At 44.7% G+C, this 24,709-nt stretch overlaps 1 long non-coding RNA gene across 16 annotated transcripts in view; it reads right to left on the reverse strand.

The window, feature by feature from the left end:
- The window catches only part of LOC127002094 (uncharacterized), a 59,527-nt gene that overhangs the window by 16,371 nt on the left and 18,447 nt on the right, over positions 1 to 24,709 (reverse strand). For 5 of the 16 annotated variants that reach the window (XR_007755838.1, XR_007755791.1, XR_007755795.1 and 2 more), the window contains 2 exons: positions 23,083 to 23,155; positions 6,128 to 6,182 (listed from right to left, as the gene is read on the reverse strand). This is a non-coding gene — a long non-coding RNA (uncharacterized LOC127002094). Of the gene's footprint in view, positions 1 to 1,029; positions 1,093 to 6,127; positions 6,183 to 23,082; positions 23,156 to 24,709 lie in introns of all 16 variants that reach the window. The other 11 variants (XR_007755977.1, XR_007755878.1, XR_007755932.1 and 8 more) reach the window with 5 other exon arrangements.

Consider the following 24,709-nt stretch of genomic DNA (forward strand, 5'->3'; position numbering starts at 1 on the left):
CACCACCACTATAACAACCACCACCAACAGAGCCGTTTGCACGCGGCCACCACTCTGCCATTAATTCCCCCCAAATTAAGCGACATCCACACGTAAGATAACGTAACTTTAATTAAATGTTTGGCTGAAATTAAGCGGGAGATGAGCAAGAGTGCGGAGGAGAGGAGGGAAGGAGGGGAAGAGGAGAGGGAAAGGGGGAGAGGAAGGGGAATGGGGAGGGATAAAAGGGGGAAAGGGATGGGCAGGGAGGGAAAGGGGGAGAGTGAAAGAGGAGAGGGAGGAAAGCGGAGTGGGAGGGAAGGGGAGAGGAAGGAGGGAAAGGGAGAGGAGTGGGAGAGAGGGAAAAGGGGGAGAGGGAAGGAAAGGAAAGGAGAAGTGGAAAGAGCAAGGGGAGACGAACAGAGGAGAGAGAAGGAGGGAGAGGAAGAGGGAGGAAAAGCGTGGAGAGAAGGTGAGGGGTAGGGAAGAGTAGGAGGAGGAGGAGAAGGGGAGAGGGGAAAGGCAAGACAAGGAAGTGAGTCTAATAAGCTAATGTATCGCTGCAGCCGAGCCAAGCATCCGTTTAATCTGTTGCAATTAATATCCAGTCACTTTTAATCTGCTTTTATTATTTTTTCCTCGGAGATGATAATAAACGGTCAACAGGGCGGAGGAATTACAGATCATGACGCTATTATTGTTTGTGTGCGTGAGAGAGGAAGGGAAAAGGAGGTGAAGGAGGAGGAGAAGGAAAGAGAGGTATTATGAAGAAAGGAGGAGGAAGGAGGAGGTATTTGAAGAAGGAAAAGCGGAGGAGGAGGAAGGGATTTATTTTAGGAGATGAGAAGGGAGGTACGAAGGATGAGGAGGAAAGAAGGAGCTATTAAAATGAGAGAGAGAGAGAGACAGACAGAGAAAGCAGGTCAGTACGTTATTTAGATGCCTTTTAATTCCGTTTCTTATCATCAAGTGCAGCGGAGGGAGTGAGGCAGCAGGCAAGGCAAGGCAGGTGACAGCAGCTTCTCTTTAACCTTGCAACAACTCACTCACTTTTTGCCTCCGATCCTTAGCACCGGCGGGGAAAGGAAGAAGGGACGAGCTATCTGGGAGGCGCTGGAAGGAGAGAGAGAAAGAGAGCTTGATAACAGAGGACAGACTTAACAACTGAAATATCTAACCTGGCGACGCTTTATCAATCTATATTCGAAGGTAATGTAGAGTAGGCAGGCAGTTCTTCGCTTTGTCTCGAGTACTATTTATATAACCAACTCATTTCTCCGGTATGACTAATCAACTGAACCTCTTTTTTACACACACACACACACACACACACACACACACACACACACACACACACACACACACACACACACACTGGAACAGACTAGGTGAGGATGTAGCATCGGCGAAGAGTGTGCACAACTTTCAGGAAAAACTGGACAGATACAGCTATGGAGACGGGACCACACGAGCGTAAGCCCAGGCCCTGTAAAACTACAACTAGGTAAATACACTTAGGTAAACACACACACACACACACACACACACACACACACACACACACACACACACACACACACTAATACTCCATGGTTATCGTCGGCTCCGTTCATCCCCCCCCCGTTTTATTCTCTTTTCCTTCACTGTATGTAACTGTATATCTTTCCTTTCCCCATACAGTTTCGTTACTCTCAGGCTCCGTTTCTTTGGCTTTTTTCACATTCCCCCCTCGTCCCAATTTTATACTATTCTCTTTCTTCACATTTTCTTTCCTCCTCCTACTGATTCGTTACTTTCAGACTACATTTCTTTGCCTCGTTCCATCCCATCCCGCCACTTTTTCCTTCCCTCCTGAGGATTCTTAAGAGACGACACATACACGTCTCCATCCGGTACTCGACAAAGCCATTAACACCGACACGCTGCTACTTTCTCTCTCTCTCTCTCTCTCTCTCTCTCTCTCCGACGTCTTTTCCTCGAGTCTTCTACCACCGTATGTCTTTGTCTGTCTGTCTGCCTGTCTGTCTGTCTCCTCGGTCATTTTCCTATCTCCCTCTTTCTCTTCTTACTCCTCTTTTCTTTCCATTCTTCCCTTCTCTTTCTTCTCCTCTCTCTCTCTCTCTCTCTCTCTCTCTCTCTCTCTCTCTCTCTCTCTCTCTCTTAACCTCCCTCCCCCCCCTCTTTTTTTCCATCCCTTTTTATCCCTTGTGGACATCCAGTTCCTCGATAAAATATTCTGTTTACACGACTTTCGTTAAAAATGGACCAGCTCTCCTAAGGCCCCGTACTAAGGGGATGAAAGTTCCTTGTGTGTGTTTACCCTTAAGAGGCTGTGTGAGGGACCCCTTGCCATTACCTCTGCGACCCGTTCACCCATTAACTCACACGGGCGCGCACACACATACACACACACGGTAGCTACGACGCCGAGGAAGGATAGAAAATACAATAATTCGCTTCGGAAGACATTTTGGTGTTGTGCTGGAGAATCCTTAAGGAGGAAGAGGCCGAAGGTGTGACATTGATGATTGTAGTGGTAAGTTACAACTATTACTACTACTACTACTACTACTACTACTACTACTACTACTACTACCACTACTATTACTATTACTACCCGATATTGACCTCTTCTGGCTTCTCGAATTTTTTTTTTCGGAGGCGTGTAGCGGGATTTTATTTTTTTGCGGCTGATGTCTTTTTTTGGTTCTTTCTTTCTTTTGCTCTTTCTTATTTTACCTTTTTTTTCTCTTTCTACTCCCTGCTCTCTCTCTCTCTCTCTCTCTCTCTCTCTCTCTCTCTCTCTCTCTCTCTCTCTCTCTACGGGTTGACAGGAAACAATGGCTTTTACCCTCCTCGTCTAGTTGCCTTGAAGTGGTTGGGTCTCTTTCATCACCTCAAGCCTCTCTCTCTCTCTCTCTTCTCTCCCTCTTTTTCCTTTTTCTCCGTCACTTCCAGCGGGTTCAGTCTCCCCTCCCTCCTTACCTACCTTCCTTCCTCTTCCCTCCAGTCTATTAACTCTTTTCCTCCATCACTAGCAGGCTCTCCTCTCTTTTCCCTCTCCCTCTCTCCCCCTTTCTCTACTTCTCTTCTCCCGTCACTCCAGAAATTACATCCCTTCACATTTTAATCATCCATCTCATATCATCTCTCTCACGGCTATGATCTTTATAATTACTTCATTATCTTTACTCATTATGTGTTTCTAACCCCTCTCTCTCTATATATATATCCTCTCCTATTTGTCTGTCTGTCTGTCTGCATATTCATCGACATTCTGACAAGCACAGTTGACTGGGTTGACTGGTGGACGTGCAGAGACAGACAGCACACGCACACCCACCCACCCACACACGCCTCCCCCACACAGTTATATACTAAAGGTCAGGCCAAGGTCACTCTTTCTATTTCGGGGTCTGATGGGAACAAGTATATTTGCCCCTGCCAGCGTCTGTTGTAATGGAACAACCCACCGACGCCGCTATCCGCCAAACGGCCACACAAGTTTTCTCATTTCACCGCTGAGGAACTTGACGAATTCTCAGAGCACTTTCCTTTCATTCTCCTCCTACCCCTTCTGGAAATACTACTACAACTGTGCCTGCTTCCTTGCCTGCTTGTCTGCCTGCGCCACTAAGGAGGAAAAAGGGTTGAGACGAAGGAGGGTTGAGTGAGTGCCTGTTGGGTTGACGTTCGTAGCTGTGGTGTGTGATATGATGGACAAGTTACTAATACTGTGTCATCTTGCCTGTTTACTTGTCTGCCTGTCTGCCTGCGCCACTAAGGAAGAAGAAGGGTTGAGAAGAAGGGGGGCTGAGTGAGTGACTGTTGGGTTGACGTCCATAACTGTGGTGTGTGATATATGATGGACATGTTACTACTAATGTGTCACCTTGTCTGCCTGTCTGTCTACGCTACTAAGGAAGGAAAACTGTTGAGAAGAAGGGTTTTTGAGTGAGTGCCTGAGGGGATGACGTCCATAACTGTGGTGTGTGATGTGATGCTGGGAGTGAGTTGGGGCATGATGAGTGTTCACGGACGGACGGACGGACAGACTTAAGTTCATATCGTACCCGTGCATATGTATACTTAAGGACACGGACAGGGGGCTACGGACGTACGTACACACCTACACCCACAAATACCCACCTTGAAGAACTGATGAGCTAAATGCTTTGCTAAATGGAATCGTGTTAAAATAGTATTGCCCTATATTAGTTTCAGGAATAGCGTCATGAAAATAGAGATGAAAGAAATCGGTCATTACGTGTTAGATTCAATACCGGGAGAATAAAAATTGGAAAGCACACACACACACACACACACACACACACACACACACACACACACACACACACACACACACACACACGTTTCACTTGCTATTATTTTTGCTTTCGGATTTGTATATTATCGTATCTAAGTAAGTGATTAAATATTTATTGCTATTAATATATACATGTTTACAATATGCAAACAAATTAGTATCTATGTATCTATCTCTACGGGTCTATTTTTCTCCATTACTTTTATTACTACTACTACTACTACTACTACTACTACTACTACTACTACCATCTCTCGTTCATTCACTCGTTCTCCTCTTGAACCACCACACCACCACCACCACCACCACCACCACCAGCCAATGCCCAACACAAAGCTCTATTACTCCAGATTCCCCGGCCGCAGGACACCGCTCCCCGGGGCCGCGGCTCCCCACTTAACAAACAGACGTTCTCCCGCCTTCATTTCCCCGCGGACTGGTGGTTTCGACTCGACCTCCCGACGCGAGGCACCGGCGCTCAATTTCAGCTGACAAAGGCAGGTGGAGGAGGGAAGGGAAGGAGGGAGAGAGGGGAGGAGGAAGGGGAGTAGAGGGAGAGGAGTGAGGGAGGGACGTGGGACGGGGATGAGTAAGGGAGGAAGGGGAGAAGGGAAGTGTGAGGGAGGGAAGGAGAGGTAAGGGAGGGTTGAGGGATGGGGATGTGTAAGGGGGAGAGGAGGGGTAAGGGAGGGCCGAAGGGTGGGGTTACTGAGGGAGGGACCTGGTATTTGATGGTCACACGCCCGCCTCGCCAGACAATCAGAAAGCTTCGGTCAAATCTGGAACTCTTCAATTCATCTGATATCTATACGCCCCACGCTGACTCTTCACCCAACCACCCCCTCCTCCTCCTCCTCCGCCTGCCTCACACAGGACTAAACTAACGATAAAATACAATAACTGGTACAAAGGTTTTAATCCGATTTTCTTCAAGCCTTCAGCGACTGTCTATGGTAATTCTCTATCATTCTTTGACTACGTCGCTTGTATATAACTCGGTGATCTTATAAGAACTCGTTGCTGTTTATTCCACAACGATAAAAGATAAATATACGATAACCCAGAACTCATTATATAAGAAATTTGTCACTCTCCCCGTCTACGAGTTTCCTCCATCCCTCGTCCCTTTCTTTGGCTGTATCCTGGTGGTCTGAAGGGAATTCTGTCTGTTTACTTCACAACGATACACGACATATACATGACAGCTCGAAACTCATCACCCTACGTCCACTGTCAATCACTCTCCCTGTCTGCGAGTTTCCTCCATCCCTCCATTTCTTTGGTTCTATCCTACTGGTCTGATGGGAATTATTTCTGTTTATTTCACAACGATACGAAACAGATACATGACAGATCGAAACTCATCACTCTACGTCCACTGTCAATCACTCTCCCTGTCTACGAGTTTCCTCCATCCCTCGTCCCTTTCTTTGGTTCTATCCTACTGGTCTGGGAGAAATCTCGTACTTCCTCAACAAACTTTTCCTCGGGGCCACGGGTCGGGTCAGGCTTGGGGGGGAGGGCCAGGCCGGGGATGTAATATGCAGGTGCGCCGCTGTGAGACTTTCATGTTTGACTCTTCCAGCGACACAGACAGACACTCCGGAGTCCTCTTGCTGCTGTTCGAGTTCGAGAAATATAATAAATACATAGAGAAGTGTGTGTGTGTGTCAGGTCGTTGATATGAGGCCACACCATTTTTCTGTCTGTCTCTCATTCCTTCTCTCTCTCTCTCTCTCTCTCTCTCTCTCTCTCTCTCTCTCTCTCTCTCTCTCTCTCTCTCTCTCTCTCTCTCTCTCTCTCTCTCTCTCTCTCTGTCACCTCAAAGCCAATGGTGTGTTTGCTACAGCTTCGGGAATTCACTCGTTGTAGTATTCTGAAAGGCAAATATCAACACATTAGGAAAGAGTAACATTAACCTAAGCAATGAAGTAACAGGAGATTGAACTGGAGGAGGAGGAGGAGGAAGAAGAGGAGGAGGAAGGGGTGTAGGTCGTCTTGGGGGTGTGATATATGTAGATTTGTAATTTTTTTTCATATATATTTGCTTACTTTCGTCTGTCTCTGTTCGCGTGTGTTGGTTCCTATCTCTGTGGCACATTATTTTCTCCCATTTCTGAGGTGTGTATATTGCTTGGGTTTAAGGGTAATGATGGCACATGGAAGTAACGTAGTGCGCGATTTTTAGGGTAATATTCTTCGGCGCCCAAGCACACACACATCTGACAAAGCTTTCGTAGGAGTTGTTGGGGGCATTTCCAGAGGTAGTTTCATGACCCTGGAGGTAGTTTGACCCTACGTCTGTACCATGAACCTAAAAGAACACTCAATAAACCTGACTGACCCCCTTTTTGGCCTTTGAATATAGTTGGTGTGAGCTGTGGAAGCGTCTGACAGTACCGACCTAGCTTTTTATCCTCTATTCTAGTCCTCGGGCTGTCCACTTCGCCCTCAAAAAGAAAGACAAACGATCAACAACATGAGCGGTGGTGGCGATGTTACGTAGATATGAAAGAGGGAGAGAGAAAGAGATCAGCGGTAGAAGTTGCTCCAGAGATGCTACCTAAGAAAATGAAGGGTCTGAAAGGTAAGGAAAGAAAGGGTCAAATACATGAGCGGTGGTGGCAATGTTACGTAGATATGAAAGAGGGAGAGAGAAAGAGATCAGCGGTAGAAGTTGCCCCAGAGATGTTACCTAAGAAAAGAATGAAGGGTCTGAAAGGTAAGAAAAGAAAGGGTCAAATACATGAGCGGTGATGGTGGGGATGTTGGTGTGCGTAGAGGTAAAAGAGAGAGGGAAAATTCCATTGGTAGAAGCTGTTCCCGTTATGTTACCGAAGAAAAGCATATAGGTTTGGAAACGTAAGAAAAAGAAGGTTCAACTACATGGGCGGTGATGGTGGGGATGTTATGGTACGTAGAGGTAAAAGAGAGAGAGAGAGAGAAAAGTCCATTCGTAAAATCCTCTCCAGATATGTCTCGTCCCTAACGCGGAGGCTCAGAAGAAAGATGCGAAAAAGCTCTCGTTTACAGCTGTGTTAGCGACCAAGGTAGAGAGAAAAAGGACACCGGTAGAAATAGTTCCAGCCACATAGGGTAAAGAGGAGATTGCTGGCATGTGTCAGGGTTGTCGCCCTCGCCTCTTTTTTCACCTCAGGCACTGTACACGGCAAGGGATTGATTTCCTGAAGACTTACTGGCAGGGTACGAAGCAGAGGCCCTTGACGGACGTGCAGTATGCTATGCCACCCTTGGAAATGGCCTCAATACATGACAGTCTGAATCGAACGAAGGAAAAAGAAGATAAAGAAGGGACATTACTAAAGAATATGACCTCCACGAACTAGCCATGTCATAGGTTTATCAAGAGGGAAAAAGGAGAAGGCAAGGAGAGCAAAAGAAAGAGACTTAACCCAATAATCAAATCGGAACGTGACATTTTGAATCGGATGTAGGAAAGAAAAGAAAGAGAAGGGATATTACTAAAGAATATCGCCTCCAAGCCAAGCCACGTCATTGATTTACCATGAGAGAAAAAGGAGAAGGCAAGGAGAGCAAGAGAAACAGCGACTTAACCCAAAAATCAAACCAGAACATAAAAGTGTGAACTGAACGAGGAATAAACTAGAGGGATGTTACCAAAGCTATTACCACCGCTTCTCGACAGGCCATAAATTTACCAAGAAAGAAAAGCAAAAAGGAAACGCAGACTAGCACCAGAAATCAAACCTGAACTCTCACACCTCCACTAAATCGATGCGGAAGTGTTAGAATGCAGAGAAAAGTTACAGACCTCGAAGTGAAGGCTGCAATAAAAGACCAACTGAAAACAATAGCCTTATAATTTTGAATCCCACCACGAAAACCAGATCAAAGCACTCACAGACCCACTTATTCAATGCGTGAGTGGCAGAAGCGGGTATAAAAGCTACGGGAATCGAACTGAGGACGCAAGACGAGGATAAAGAATAGCGGAGTTTGGAAATTGAACGCGAAATCGAACATCCAGCATCCTCCACCTTCTCCTGTATTACCTAATCGAAGCCAAATCGTTCTGTTCCTTGTAGCTAATATGAAAAAGAGGAGATTGGCGTGGGTGTGGCCATAACAATACGCAGGACTTTCCGTGTCAAAGAAAGCGAAAAAAGAAGCACATTGAGTACAGGATATCATGCGAGCTGTAATGTGTGTGTGTGTGTGTGTGTGTGTGTGTGTGTGTGTGTGTGTGTACCTCCCCTACTCCCTCCCTGACTCCTACCTTCTCCCTCCCCCTTCCCTTTACTTCCTCTCCCGGCCCCTCCCTCCTTTTTCTCCCTTCCCTTACCTTTTCTTCCTTCCTCTCCTTCCCTTCTTTCCCTCCTTCCCCTTCCTTCTTCTCTCCTCTTCCTCTCCCGCTTCTCCTCCCCCTCCCTTCCTCTCCCTTCCCATTTCCACCCTTCCTTTTTCTCCCCCTTCTTTCCTCTCCCTGGCCTCCCTTCCCTTCCCCTATCTCCCCCTTTACTCTTCCTTCCCCTACCTCCCCTTTACACTTCCTTCCTCTCCCTGCCTTCCCCTACCCCGCTCTCTCTCTCCCTTACCCCTTCCCCATACACCAGCGTCACACTATCAATGCTTTTTCATCAGTATTCCATCGCTCTCTCGCCGCTCGGCGTTATACAGAATGAATAATCAGATGAGGATAAAATATGATTAATAGGGGGAGCACTACGCTGTCTATAGGGGGTGGGAGGGAGGGGAAGGGGGTAGGGGGAGGAGGGGGAGTTGGTACCCTATTAAATTCAAGTCATTTATCACCACTCAGTAATCACAGGACGCCCACGCTGGGAGGGAGGAGGAGGAGGAGGAGGGGGAGGATGAGGAGGAGGAGGAGGAGGAGGAGGAGGAGGAGGAGGAAGAGGAGGAGGGAACGGAGGGAAGGTCATCTTGTGGGTGTGATGTATGTAAATTTTTTTTTTTTATATATAAGTATACTTTTTTGTCATTCATCGTCTTTATATATGTATTGGTCTGTGTTTGTTTGTGTGTGTGTGTGTGTGTGTGTGTGTGTGTGTGTCCCCGTCCACTCGTGTGCTAAAAAAGTTATTCTGACGCTAATGGCATCAATTATACTCGTAATGAAGGTGATTAGTATATCGATACAGCTTATGGGGGCAATTCTCATAAAAGCGGCGGCCGTGTGTTGGATTATCATAACAAAGCCGACGGGATAGGGCGAAGGTCATGGCCTGGGTACTACCGCTACTATAGTGAGGCTGAGGTCAAGGGAAACTGGAATATGATATGGGAAAGACTAAGGGATAAAGGGATAAGGTAGAAGAGAAAATGAGAGGAAAAAGAGGGAAAGAAATGTTGGGACAAGAAGAAATGGGAGATGGAAGGGAAACGGTAAATGGAGAAGTATGATATAGGAGAGATGAAGGGAGAAAGGGATAAGGTAAAAGAGAAAATGAGAGGAAAAAGAGGGAAAGAAATGTTGGGAAAAGAAGAAATGGGAGATGAAAGGGAAAGCTTGGAGTGAGTTGATCTTAGTATTATTTTTTTTATGCTAAGGTCAATGGTAACTGTTGGTGTGTATTTTTTTTCTGATGCTGACTACTACTGTACTACTGACCTTGGTATCTGTTGCCTTACTAAGATAGAGATTGGATTCTTTTACCTTATCATTTGAAGTTATGTTCCCCTGTCATCGATATTGAGTGCGCAAGTTCGTCAAATTCCTCTTCAAAATTCATGCCCATAATACCCACCAATTTAATTACGTCGAGAACAGCAGCGTTACTATATTACCATCATCCACCATGTAACGTGATGCTGCTGATGAATGTGATGAATAAAATCTCCCGTGTCAGAAACCATGATGCAGTTCTCTAATTAGATAACTTAATTCAATTCGGCAAGTGATCTCATTTCGATAATTATGCCCTCGAGTATTTTATCATCAGTCCACGCCGTTATGCTAATCCGCCTCAGAGTGCAGACAGGAAAGGGACACGTACCAAACACGAGAGTTGATAAGTGTACCGTAGCCGAATACTGAATTGAACTTGTAACTGCATGGCGTAAGAAAACAACAACAACAACCTTATACACACAAAAACGGACCGGAAAAACACACACACACACACACACACACACACACACACACCTGCGCTTTGACACCCACCCGCGCGGCTCCAGTCAATCAGTCTCCATATTTCTGGAAAATTTTTATTGCCGGAAACAAAAAACAAACTCGACACGGGAAATATTGACTTTTATGTCGTCGCCGGCGTGTGTGTGTGTGTGTGTGTGTGTGTGTGTGTGTGTGTGTGTGTGTGTGTGTGTGTGTTAACTTTCCATATCGTAATAATTGTTTTGCTACGATAACATTGACGTGAAAGGCGAAAAAAATGTGCCTCACTTTATTAGCAGTTGAACTATAGTCATATATTAATTGTTACTACTGCATTATCATTTAACTATTTTTTGCTCTCTTCCCTAATAACAGTGAATTCTTAAGTACATAAAGTTCTTCAGTGAGTCTAGCTTACAAAGGCCTGCAGCTGAAGATTTGATACAAGTTTATTACCGCATGTTATCAACGCTCTTTGTTAAATTCACGGCACATCCTCCTCCTGAAGGTGTGCGAGTCCCAGGATATTGACAGGCAGTTCAGTGCTTTCGCGCCTACTCCGCAACAGATTTGGCAGCTCGACACGTCCTTCTAAACAAATGAAAAACTGTATCCTTCTATGTACACTTCGCTAAATCCACGGCACAACGTATTCCTGAAGGTGTGAGAGTCCCAGGATATTGACAGGCAACTCAGTGCTTTCGCGCCTATACCGCAACAGATTTGACAGCTCGACACGTCCTTCTAAACAAATGAAAAACTGTATCCTTCTATATACACTTCGCTAAATCCACGGCACAACGTATTCCTGAAGGTGTGTGTGTCCCAGCTTATTGAGAGGCAGCTCAGTGCATTCGCTCATAAACTCCACGACACATTTAGCAGAGGAGCGTGTAGGCAGTCACGATAAAGGAGAACAGAATCTTCTTTCACCTCGCTTCACAACAGCCGAAGTTCTGCGCGAGATGCATTAAGTTAATAAGACGAGATGGCTCAACAGTGGCCCGACTTTCCCCGGCGCACCGAGATTTCCAGCGAACGAGAAAGCCGACGGGAACATAATTTCTCGCGTTTTTATTTTTCCGATATTCTCTTTTTGGTGTGCTTGCTGGGGCGTGCGGGAAAGTTGATGCTGTCTGTCTGTCTGTCTGTCTGTCGAGTGAACTGATTCCGTGTGTCTGTATTACTTGTCGTTTGTTCCTCACTCAGTCAATCTCTGCCCCTGAATTCTATGGTGTCTGTTTGTCTATCTGTCTGTCTGTCTGTCTGTCTGTCGAACGAGCCGATTCCGCGTGTCTGAATTAGTGTCAGTATTGCGTGTCTGTCTGTTCCTGTCTGTTCGTCACTCTGTCTGTCTCCGCCTCTGAATTCTATGTTGTCTGTGTCGTCGTCTGCCTGTCTGTCTTTCTGTTCGTCTCTATTTTAAAATTTTTCTTTATTTATGTAATTTAGCGCTTAACTCATCGACTGTGCGTGTCTCAGTTTGGTAAAGGAAGGGAGCGGAAGGGGACGGTTAGTGAGGGAGTGTGAGGAAGGGAAAGAAAGAAGGGGGGAAAGAAAGAAGGGGGAGGGACAAGAAGGGATGGAGGAGAGGATAGAAGAAGAATGAAACAAGGAAAACAAAAAGAGAAGCAGAGGAGGAAAGAAAGGAGTAAGGGAATAAAGGAAGACAGGAGTAAGGAAAGGAAGGAAGCAAGAAAGAAAGGAGTAAAGAACGGAAGGAAAGAAGGAAGGAGAGAAAAGGAAAACCACAACTACAACCATTTTCACCACCACCACCACCACCACCTCTGCAGTGGTGGTGGTAGTGGTAGTGGCGGCCCAGTAGTCCATTAGGTATCAGGGTATGCAACTGATGTTTCTCTAGGGCGCTTTCTGCTGAACTTACTGCCTCCTGCTAACCGGTTACCGCTCCTCCTGCTCCTCCTCTTTCTCCTCCTCCGCCTCCTCTTCCTCATTCTTCAGGTGTTTATTCCTCATCTTTCTTCTCCTGCCTCCTCCTCCACCTGCTCTTCTTCCTTCCTTCCTTCTTCCTCTCATTGCCTCCTTTATCTCCTCCTCCTTTTTTCCTCTTCTTCCTCCTCCTCTTTCTGGTGCTTTTGCATGTCTGTGGTTTATGGTTGCACATCAGTATTGCGCGCACACACCCACACACATACATACATACATACATACATACACACACACACACACACACTTCTCACCACCCTTACTTTCTCTCTCCTTCCCTTTCACTTTATTTTCTCTTCTTTTATCCCTCCCTATCTCCCTCCCTCCTTTCCTTCCTATCTCCTTCTCTTCCCTTCTTCTTTTCTTTCATTCCCTCCAATCCTTCTCCTACTTTCTCTCTTCCCTTCTTTATTTCTCTTCCTCCCCTGCCATCCCATCCTTTATGTCTCCTCCTCCTCTTATCTCCTTTCCATCCCTCCCATTTCTCTTCTCTCCCCACCCCTTTCTCTTTCACTCTACTAGTTTACAGTCTCCTCCAACCTTCTCTCCATTCTTTAATCCCCCCCCCCCCCAACCCCCTGCCTCTTTCAATCTTTTCTCCCTTCCTTATACTCCTTCGCTGTCTCCTCCATTCTTCCTTCCTTCCCTTCCTTCTTTCTTCCCTCTCTATCAGTCTCCTCCATCCTCTTCATCCTTCTCTCGTCTCCTCAGTCCTTCCCTTCGTCACTTTACTTCTTCTCTGTCTTCTGCATCCTTCCCTCCCTCCCTTGTCTCCTTTCCTCCCTCCTTCCCTCTCCTTCCTTCCCTCCTTTCGTCTCTTCCTTATCTCCTGCATCTTCCCTTCTTCCCCCCATCCCTCCCTCACCTCTCTTCCGTCTCCTGCATCCTTCCCCTCCCTCCCTTCCCTGCCTGGCTCAAGGACGCCCCGCTGCCTGCCGAACACGTCTCCAAACTTTTCTAAATAATTAGTCGTCCTCGCCCTTAAACACGGGGAAGAGTTTGCCACAAGTTGGGTCCCTGAAATACCGCGAGAAAATTAGTTCCCGCAAAAAAGCGATGTACCGGGACAGCAGAGAGAGAGAGAGAGAGAGAGAGAGAGAGAGAGAGAGAGAGAGAGAGAGAGAGAGAGTAAGGAAGAAGAAAAGGGAGGAAATGAGGGAGAGGAGGAGGGAGAGGGAGAGGAAAGGAGTGAGTGAGAGGGAAAGGGATAGATAGAGGGAGGGAGAGAGAGAGAGAGAGGGAAGGGAGAGGGGGAGGGTGTAAAGGAGAAAAGGAGAGAAGGGTTGAAAGGGTACGTTACAGGGACAGACAGAGAGGGAGAGAAATGAGGGAAAAGGAGAGGATGGGAGAAAGGGAAAGAGATAGGAGGGAAAAAGAGATAAAAAGGGAGATAAATTGGTAAGAATATAGATAGATATAGATAGATAGTCTGGGTTGTTATTACTGTCATATCATTTTTATCATTATCATTTCTTATTATTTATTTTTTTATATTATTTTTATTACTTTTACGCGAATATTTTGACGTCCAGATTCAGACAAGTTCGAGTGTTCAATATTTATTTTTCATTCTTATTTTCGTGTTTGAGCTTTGTATTTTCTTTTCTTTTAACCCTTTGATGAATAAAACATGAGTGTGTGTGTGTGTGTGTGTGTGTGTGTGTGTGTGTATCAGCAGTCTACACGTAAGAGGACACACACACACACACACACACACACACACACACACACACACACACCAGACAAAGGCGCAAGCGATTTTCCTTTGTTTCAGCGACCCGAGACTGGACTAACTTTTGCCGCGGGGTCTTTGGGAAAACAATGAAGAAAAAAGACGAAAAGAAAGAAAATGAAAACAGACGAAAAAATAAAAAGACGAAAAAAAAGAAATAAATAAAAAGACGAAAATGAAAAAGATAAAAGAATAGACGAAAAAAATGATAAGAAAAAGAAGAAAAATAAAGACAATGTTAAATAATGAAAAAAAGAAGAAAAAAATATATATGTACCTTTAAGAGAGAAAGGCCACGAACGATGCGAGTAATATAATAACGTAAGAGACTGTAAAATATAAAGAAAACACAGTAAAATATAATGCAAGAGTAAACTATAATGTAAAAGATAGAAGAATATATAATGCAAGAGTAGAATACAATGTAACAGACCGTAAAAATAGGAACAAGGAAAAAGGAGAGGATGAGGAAAGCAAAAGAAAAATATAACATGTCAGTAAGATAGAATGTAATACAGGAAAACATGATGCAATAAGAAGTAATATACAATAGACGCCACAAGAAGCTTTGGCGTGAGGCTGGAGCGGCGACCTACTTACTTCATCCCCTTCACTTATTCATCGGTAAGCTTTCGAGGCGGGTCAAGGGGAATCGAAGTCTACATTATTTGTGCGAGGGAATAAATAGGAGAGAATAGGTAGAGGAGGAGCAGCATTGTGTATGAGGGCGCGGACAAAGGTTTAAGATGTTTTAGTGATGCTTAAGAATAGGAAGGTACGATTTTGAGGAGGATAAAGGAGAATCGAAGTCTATAGTATTTGTACGAGGGAAAGCTTAAGAGGAGCAGCAGCATTGTGTATAAGGGCACAGACAAAGGTTCAAGATGTTTTAGTGATGCTTAAGAATAGGAAGGTACGATTTTGAGGAGGATAAAAGAGAATCGAAGTCTATAGTATTTGTACATGAGAAGGCGGAGGAGGAGGAGTAGCACTTTGTATAAGGGAACGGACAAAGGTTTAAGATGTTTTAGTGATGCTTAAGAATGTAAATGTTCGATATTACGCCCTTGATCTGCTCTTTACACTTTCTCCTCAATTTCCTTCCTATTCTCTCCGTTTATCTTCCTCCTTCCCCTCTTTACCTTGCGAGTCTACAGTTATCCTTCCCATCTACACATTACGTCCCTTCCTCTGCATTCTTCCTTCTTCTTCCTATTTTTTTTCTTGTTCCCATCCTTTATTCTATCTTATTAATCTATCGTTTTTTCCTTCCCATCTACACGTTCTGCTTCTGGTATCTCATTACGTCCCTTCCTCTGCACTTTCCTCCTCCTCCTCTTTCCCATTTTTTATTCTTGTTCCCATTCTTTACGTTACCTTACTAATCTATCGTTTTTTCCTTCCTATCTACACGTTCTGCTTTTGGTATCTCATTACGACCCTTCCTCTGCACCTTTCCCCTTCCTTCCTCTTCCCATTTTTCTTCCTGCATCCCCTCAACACTGCGACCTCCTTTTTCCTTACCGCCCATCCTTTAAACTTCCTCTTTCATACCCGACGACTCCGTTGCTTCCCTCACTCCCTGACCCGACATAACTCCTCCATACTTTTTTGTTTTTATATCTCATTCTCTCTCTCTCTCTCTCTCACGGATTTTGTCGTAACCCTACCCTCCTCCTCCTTCTCTTCCCTTTCTCCCTTTGTTTTAGTTTCCTCCTCTCTTGCTTCTTTCGTCCATTCTCACTTCCTCTATTCTCTCTCTCTCTCTCTCTCTCTCTCTCTCTCTCTCTCTCTCTCTCTCTCTCCTTTCCTATTTTCCACATCTCGTCCTTCCTAATTTTCTTCTTCCCCTTATCATTCCTCCCTTTCTCTCCCTTATATCCTTACCTTCCCTCCTTTACCCCCTTCCTTCCTTACCTTCCCTTACCCTTCCTTACACCTATGAACCTTCCTCTTCCTTCCTCCCTATTCTCCCTCCCACTAAGCTTTCACTGACAAGGCGTTGACGAGGCGACAGGGAGGCCAGACATGGAGACAGTGAGGCAAGGAAGGGAGACAGGAGGGAGACGAGGAAGAAAGGGAGAAGAGGGAGAGAGGGAAGGGAGGGAGGGAGAGGAGAGGCCAAGAGGAGGTTGTGACACGCTGATGAGGTCTTCTCCTCCCCTCCTCCTCCTCCTTACGCTAGTCTCTCAGTGTGCAAGACTTTGATGCTAAGAAGGATGAGGAGGAGGAGGAGGAGGAGGAGGAGGAGGAGAAGGAAGAGGAGGAGGAGAAGGAGGAGGAGGAGAAGGAGGAGGAGGAGAAGGAGGAGGAGGAGGAGTAGGACAAAGGAATAATAATAGAAATACTAATACTAATACTAATAATACTGCTAATAATAACAATAATAATAATAATAATAATAATAATATTACTACTACTACTTCTACTACTACTACTACAAGCAATAATATAGAGAAATTACAGAGAAGAAACGCTGAAGAAAGAAAACAATAAAGACGAGACAAAAAAAAAAGAAGAGAAAAGATAGGAAGGACAGGAAACAAACAAAGAAAGAAAGAAGGTCTGAGTACGTTTGTGTCTAAGTTTTATCCGTGTGTGTGTGTGTGTGTGTGTGTGTGTGTGTGTGTGTACCGAAATGACCCTCACACATTCTCTCTCTCTCTCTCTCTCTCTCTCTCTCTCTCTCTCTGCCTGCCTGAAGCTGAGGAAGAAAGTGAAGAAAGTTTCGGCGAGGAAGACAATCAGAATTCTCTTTCTTCGCTTCTAACTTTGTCTCATTATCTCGCAAACGGCGGAGGCGGAGGCAGATGTCCCTCATACGCGCCTTTTTATATCGCCCCTAAGTTTGCGTTCACTCCCCCTCCGAATACAATGGCGCTGCGTACTCGGCGATACTTTAAGAATAGAGAATCGGAAGTGAACTTACTCAGCCCCCCTTTGTCTTTTCTTTATTTCCTATTTACTTTGCATTTTTATATCGCCCTTAAGTTTGCGTTCACTCTCCTGCCGAATATAAATGACGCTGCGTATAGTCGGTGATGCTTTTAGGAATAGAGAATCGGAAGGGAACTTACTTTACCTCCCTCTGTTTTTTTCTCTATTTCCTATTTACTTCGCCTTTTTATATCGCCCCCAAGTTTGCGTTCACCCTCCTGCCGATTATGACGCTGCATAGTCGGCGATACTTTAGGAATAGAGAATCGGAAGGAAACTTACTCTACTCCTCTCTGTCTATTCGCTGGCATCTTTTTCTCCGCCTTTTTATATCGCCCCTAAGTTTGCGTTCACCCTCCTGCCGAATATTATGAAGCTGCGTAGTCGGTGATACTTTTAGGAATAGAGAATCGGAAGGGAACTAAGCCGACCTCCCTCTGTCTTTCCGCTGCTATCTATGCTTGTCATTTTTATCTATCCCTTAATTGCTCTCTTAGTTATCTATACAATGTAATGCCATTTTTTAATCGGCAATGCTCGAATGATATAGATTAAGGATATTTACTCCATTAATCTATTTTCTTTTGTATTTTTTGCAGTGCGCCTTTTTTTTAATCTATTTTACACTTTTGATTCCTCTTCTACCATAAAATTACGCTTGTTAAGAGCATAAGAACATTCGTGGTCCACAGGTAGTCAGTCGGTCTGCACAATTCTGTTCCTGTAAATCAAACACTCCATGTACTCCCTGTTTAAGGATTATTCTAACGTTTCTTAATCATTCCCAAAGTAAGAAGCCCTTGCCTCTCTGACACTGAGTCTGACTTTTACCTAAACCCATTACCTCGAGGCCTCCGCTGCTCTTTTGATCACGTAACATTATTGACACCGCTCTTATTACGAACCTTCATCCTTTAAAAGGCTTCAATCAAAAACTCTCCTCGCACCTCTCGCCTTTATAAAAATGAAAATATGTAGATTTAAAATGTTAAGCCTATCCAAATAACTATGGCAAGTAGTAGTAGTAGTAGTAGTAGTAGTAGTAGTAGTAGTAGTAGTAGTAGTAGTAGTAGTAGTAGTAGTAGTAGTAGTAGTAGTAGAAAGATGAGGAGGAAGAGGAGGTAGCGGAGGAGAAGTTGGATAAGAAGGAGGAGGAGAAAGAGGAGGACGAGGCAAAGGAATAGGAAAAGGAGGAAGAAAGAGAAGGAGGAGATGGAGAGGAAGGAGAAGGACAAGGGGGTGAGGTAAGGGAGCCGAGACTGAGATGGTTTGGACACGTACGGAGGAGAGATCAGAAGAAGGATGCTGAGGATGGAGCTGCCAGGCCGAGGGAAAATAGGAAGGCCACGGTGAGGTTTATGGACGTGGTGAGGCAGGGATGAAAGGGTGAGGCAAGGATGAAGGGGGTTAAGGGGGGCAGAGGCATGCAGGCGACAGGGCCGATAGAGGAAGATGCAGAGGCCAGGAGGAGATGGAAACGAATGACTGTGGCGACCTCGAGCGAGAATACCACAAGAAACAAAAGACCCTGTGCCCTTGTATATCTCTCCTCTGTCTTTGTTTCTCTATTACTTCGATACTAATTACACTTTCTTTTACTTGACATTACTTTAGAAACACAAACTTAAACTATACTTCACTATCGCATTCAAGTATTATCGCTTTCGTATAGTTCGCCGATTTAATTTTGGTTTACTTTTCTTCACTATACATCACATCAACGTTTATCTTCTTTCCATTATTTTTTTTCTTTACGTCACTTCAGAAAGAGGATATCAAACTAAACTTCCATCAATCAATTTTCGTCTTCTTCATTTCGTATACTCCACCTCTTAAGTTCCTTCATCAGTTATATTTTTCTTTCTTTTACTTTTCTTTTTATCATAATTACTTTCCTTCTCTCTGCTTCACTTCAGAAACACAAAATCAAACCATACTTCCCCCTATCAATTTTTCATCTTCTTGCGTTCGTATATTCCTCCTATTAACATCTTCCTTTTTAATCTACTTTTCTTCACTATATATCGCCGTTATTTTTCCCCAGGCGTTACTTCATAATAAAATATCGTAAAAGAAGGAAAATTTTCAGCCAGCCTCCGTCCGTCTTTTCCTCGCTCGCATGCCCAAGCTGTCCTCTGCAGATTCTCTCTCTCTCTCTCTCTCTCTCTCTCTCTCTCTCTCTCTCTCTCTCTCTCTCTCTCTCTCTCTCTCTCTCTCTCTCTACTGGGCCATTAATCATCTCACCTAGCGACACACACCTGTCTCTCTCTCTCTCTCTCTCTCTCTCTCTCTCTCTCTCTCTCTCTCTCTCTCTCTCTCTCTCTCCTTCCCTTCCCTCTTCTTCTTCCTCCCCCCCCCCCTAATTGACAGCTTCACATGTTAGCCTTTGACTTATTACAAGGAGAAGGAGGAGGAGGAAGAGGAGAAGGAGGGGGAGGAGGAGGAAGAGGACGATTAGGAGGGAAGAGGCAGTAGGGGAAGGCTCAAAACACACACAAACACACACATACACACACACACACTTGTTGCGATTATATCTGGAGTGACACATCGCTTTCCATTTGACATGTACCGCAATCTGAGAACCGGCAGGATGAGGAGGAGGAGGAGGAAGAGGAGGCGGAGGAGGAGGAAGAGTACCTATTGAAGGGTTTGCAGAAGGGAGGGAAGAGGGAGGGGTAGGGAGAGCTTGTGCTAGAGATAGTTAATGGAGGAGGAGGAGGAGGAGGAGGAGGACCTGTGACTCAAAGGAAACAAAGATAACACAACAAAAAAGAGAAGAAAAAGAAAAAAAAATAGGGAGGAAAAGAAGACAAGAAAAAAGGTACAAATAAAATAATAAGGATAACAATAACAATAATAACAATAATAAAAAGAATAATACCAAGACCCCCCCCCACCCCCCCTCACACACCCTCCGCCCTTGCGTCTACAGTCTCAACGTACGGTTACTGAGGTCAGGTTTAGTTGGCAAAGATTCCACCCTCGTTTAAGCGTTTCCTCGGGAGTCACACAAACGTTCTTCCCGCCCGCCTCTAAACCCGGGGCGGCGGCAACGTTTATGGGGCCAACATTTTACAGTGTGACGGCGTATGCAATGGTAAGGGAACGCTGGGAGGAGGGCTGGGAAGGGAAGGGAAGGGGGAGAGATCGTACTGGGGGTGAAGGAACGGGGGAAAGTACAGGGGAAAGACAGGACTTAGGTTAGGGAATATCATCTCTCGCACTCGTCTTTTTTAACTCTTTCAATGTACCAACGATTTCTAAGAGAGGAAGGGAGGGAGCGCGGTAAGGGAAAAAGTATCAAGGTTTACAGAGGACTTAGAATGGAATAGAAGTGAAAAAAAGGACTTAGATTAGGGACTACACACACTCTCTCTCTCTCTCTCTCTCTCTCTCTCTTTTGCACTTTCGTTTTTAACCCTTTAACATACCAACAACGATTTCTAAGAGAGGAAGGGAAGAAGGGCGGTAATGGAAAAAGTGTCAAGGCTTACAGAGGACTTAGAATGGTATAGAAGTGAAAAAAATGGACTTAGATTAGGGAATATTCTCTCTCTCTCACTCTCCTTTTTAACTCTTCAACGTACCACCAACAATTTCTGAGAGAGGAAGAGAGAAAGGGCGGCAGGGATAGAAGTGTCAAGGCTTACAGGAGTACTTAGGATGGCAAAGGAGTGAAGGAAAGGACTAAGGTTAGGAAATATTCACTCTCTCAATCTTCTTTTTATCAATTTTGCAACGATTTCTCAGAGTGGCAAGAAGGAAGGGCGGCAGGGGAAGAAGTGTCAAGGTTTACAGGGGACTTAGAATGACATAGAAGCGAAGAAAAGGAATTAGGGAAGGAAAAATTCAATCTCTCTCTCTTTCTCTCCCTTTTATGTATTAACGAACCAATCATTTCTAAGAGAGGAAGGAAGGGAGGGCGGGAAGGGATGAAATGTCAGGGCTTATTGGGGACTTAGGATGTCATTGAGGTGAAGAAAGGGCATAGGTTAGGGGATACTCTCTCTTTTCTTACTCTTTTTATATATGAACGTACCAGCAATTTCTTCCATCTTTCCTTGCACTCTCTCTCACGCCCATCGACCCTCCCTTTCTCCCTTCCTCCGTTTTCTCTCTCGAGGCAATAGTAAGGAGATATAGTGTGAGCCCTTCTTCACCTCCCCCTCCTTTTTCTTCTCTCCCATCGTTATCTCTGAGCCGGAGGGGGAGAGAAGGTAGGGAGGAAAGGTAGGTAGATAGGTAGGCGGTCTCTCACAGGTAAAGAAAGGGCCGAGGGGCTGAACTGTTGAAAGGCTTGAAAATCTTCCCTTCTCCTTTCTTTAAGATGGAAACGGGCAATTCTGACGCCCCTCCTCTCTCTCACACACACACACACACACACACACACACACACACACACACACACACACACACACACACACACACACACATTCTGATTATTGATGGGCAGGGTCTGAATCATGTGTGTTTAAATGGCAAATAAGGTCCTTCTCCTCCTCCTCTTCTTTTTCTTCCTACTCCTTCTTCTACTACTACTACTACTACTACTACTACTACTACTACTACTACTACTACACATCCATTCCTACCTCCTCGTCCTCCTCTTCCTGTTTCTCCCTCCTATTTCCTCCTTCGTCTTCCTCCATCCTTCTCCTCCTATTCCTCCTCTTATCCTCCTCCTCTTCCTCCGTCTTATCTCCCCTCTCTTCCTCCTCCTTCCTGATATACCTATGAAGTCAGGTGTGAGGCGGCAATTAGCTAAGTGGATGATAGTAGAGCCAAACCTTACCTGCCTGCCTCGACGTCACACCTGTCTGCCCCCTCCTCCCTCCCCTTCGCCCCCCCCCTCCCCCTTTTCGCTACCTGGCCGGCGATAATGAGGTATTCTAACGAGAGATTGACATTAAGTATCCAATAAGCGAGTGATTACGAGCGGCCCAACGAGTGGTAAACAATTAGCGATTCTACTCAGCGAGGGAGATGAGGAGAGGAGGAGGAGGAGGAGGAGGAGGAGGGAGAGGCGGGAGGCTGTTAAGAGAGAGATATGAAGCAATTTAAGAACGAGATAGAAATACAAAATAATACAATAGAAATAAGAGGAAGAAGAGGAGAGAGGGAGAGGAAGAGGAGGGAGAGAAAGGAAGAGCGAGGGAGAGAAGACGGAGGCTGTGAAGGGAGAGAAGGGAGGCTGTGGAGGCAGAGAGAAGGAGGGAAAAGAGGGAGTCTGTATAGAGATATGAAAAAAAAAGAATATACGAATAAAAATATAATGAAAAAAAAAACTAAAAATGGTCAAGAAATGCAAATAATGAGTAACAATAAAGAAATGGTTAAATAATATATGAAACAGAGAGGGAGGGAAAGGGGAGGAGGGGGGGCACATCTTCACTCATCCCAGCTCGGCGAGAACGAAGAATCTTGAAGAATTTAAGAAGCGGAAAAAAGGAGCGTGGAGGAGCCAGGCACCGTCTCGGATCTCCTAATGAGGGAGTTCACTTGACTTAATCACAATTGAAGCTTTTGACGTCTCTAAGAACTCGGAGGATTATAATTAGTGATCATTTTAAATCTGGACTACGATTTTTAGTTTTTTTATTGTCCGGAAATGGAGGAGAGGTTAAAAAAGACTGGTTCACGAATAGACGGGTGGATGAGTGGAACACTTTAAGCAGCTTGGTAGTGGATGCAAAAAAGATTGTTAGGCAGAAACATAATAAAAGAAAATTAAGAACCTATATAGCTGATGCAAACACGACCGGAAGATTTAAAGAAAGGTAAACAACATCATTTATAGTCTAATTCCTGCGCCTTTATAGCTAATGGAAACACGATTGAGAGATTTAGATGAAGATAGAAAGATTTACAGACTAATATGAGGACCAATGTAGCTTATGCAAAAAAATATAGTTAGTTTGGAATGTAGGTTAGCGATACTCATGGCCTAACTTTATTCAGGAACTGCCGTGAGTAAGACATCTGGATCTCTTGTATGCTACCTAATGTGAATCTTTAAAGGGCATAACCAAAAAAATAACTGACCTTTTCTGCCGTTCATCTTCGTTTGAGAGAGGGAAGAATTATTTGAGGGACTTCGGGTTTTGTAGCCAAAGAACTGAAAAGGAAGAATTGAGTTAGACCTTTCTTAATACGTAAAATTATATACGAAAACAAGGTACTGATTAAAACATTTACTTGTGATATTGCTGAACGACAAGGGGAGCATAATTATATATGTACATCAGTCTCTCGTTCTTTCTCTCTTTCTTTACTTTCTGCTTTTTTCCTTTTCTTTAATTTTCTTTTTTCTCTTCCTTCTGTCTTCATTCTTTTTCTTCTTCCTTCTCTTTCTTATAATCTCTCTCTCTCTCTCTTTTTTCCACCCCCACCTACCACCCCTACGTGTTACAAAGTTTAGGGCTCCTTGTTCGGCATTCAGCGCGTCACCCTAACTGCTGGGACGCGGCCAAACTCCGCGCCGAGCCTCCAATGTCAAGCTTTTCTTTGCTCTCTGTCGCGGGGAATTAGTACACTACACTGGGGCCAAGTTTGTATTGCCCCCCGTGTTGTTATGATTCCAAAGATGCTATACAGAAACGGGTCTCTCTCTCTCTCTCTCTCTCTCTCTCTCTGTTATTACTAAGTCTTGATACTGATTAAAGAGTAACAGCAGCAGCATCAGTAGTAGTAGTAATAAATATAACAATAATAATAAAGGCAACAATAATAAATTAAATATAATGAATCAATACAACGAAGCAATTAACAGCTAGAATAAACACTATGGATATTAATTACAATCAATCCCATCGATAAAACGAATCACACACACATACAACCCCCCTCACACACACACACACACACACACACACACACACACACACACACACACACACACAACTCTCCTCTACCCACACACACAACCTCCCCTGCCTCTCTTCCCCCTGACTCCCCCCACACAGTCAGAACATCCCCTGACAACATATCGGCTGACCAAGGGCTGACTGTTGCTAATGCCGCCCATAAAAACAGATGGTTAATGTCCGCCCGCCCGCTACACGACAACGAGCCAATGTCATCAGTCCGCTGTCGCTCCCATCCATCACATCAACCAATTTCAAAGGCCAGCAAGGAAGTCAGTCGGGTTCTAATTAGTGTTTCATTAAGTTTGCGGCATAGAAGAAGGGTCAAACTACCACCAGTCATAAAACTATCCCTGGAAATGCCCCAAATTCCTACGAAAGCCTAAAATATGTAACCTTGCAAGCCGAAGTTTTAAAAATATGACCATTCCACGCCGTCACTTCCAGTTTGAGCTAACGCCTCCTATACGTCCAGTCACGAGTATGATACAAATGGATTAGTCTATAGAGTGCCAGCGCGCCCTGAGGTATACGCAGTACCTTGTTCCCTTAAGGCTAACTTCTGAGGCCGAAGATTATAGGTTCTGTAGGGTTCTGAATACGGCATCCAGTGCAGTGTGTTCCTTCAAGGCTGGCTTCGGGTAGCAATAGACCGCCGAGATGTTATGTGTTTCCTTACGGCTTGTATAGTGATGAGTAGTTATTTTTTTACTTCTTAATGAAATTGTTGCTGGATGAAGTGATATAGAGGGATGGGAAGGAGGCATGAGTAGAGGGGAAGAGAAAGGGAAAAAAAAAGTGAAGAA

This window comes from Eriocheir sinensis, chromosome 1 (genome assembly GCF_024679095.1).
Source record: "Eriocheir sinensis breed Jianghai 21 chromosome 1, ASM2467909v1, whole genome shotgun sequence".
NCBI lineage: Eukaryota > Metazoa > Arthropoda > Malacostraca > Decapoda > Varunidae > Eriocheir > Eriocheir sinensis.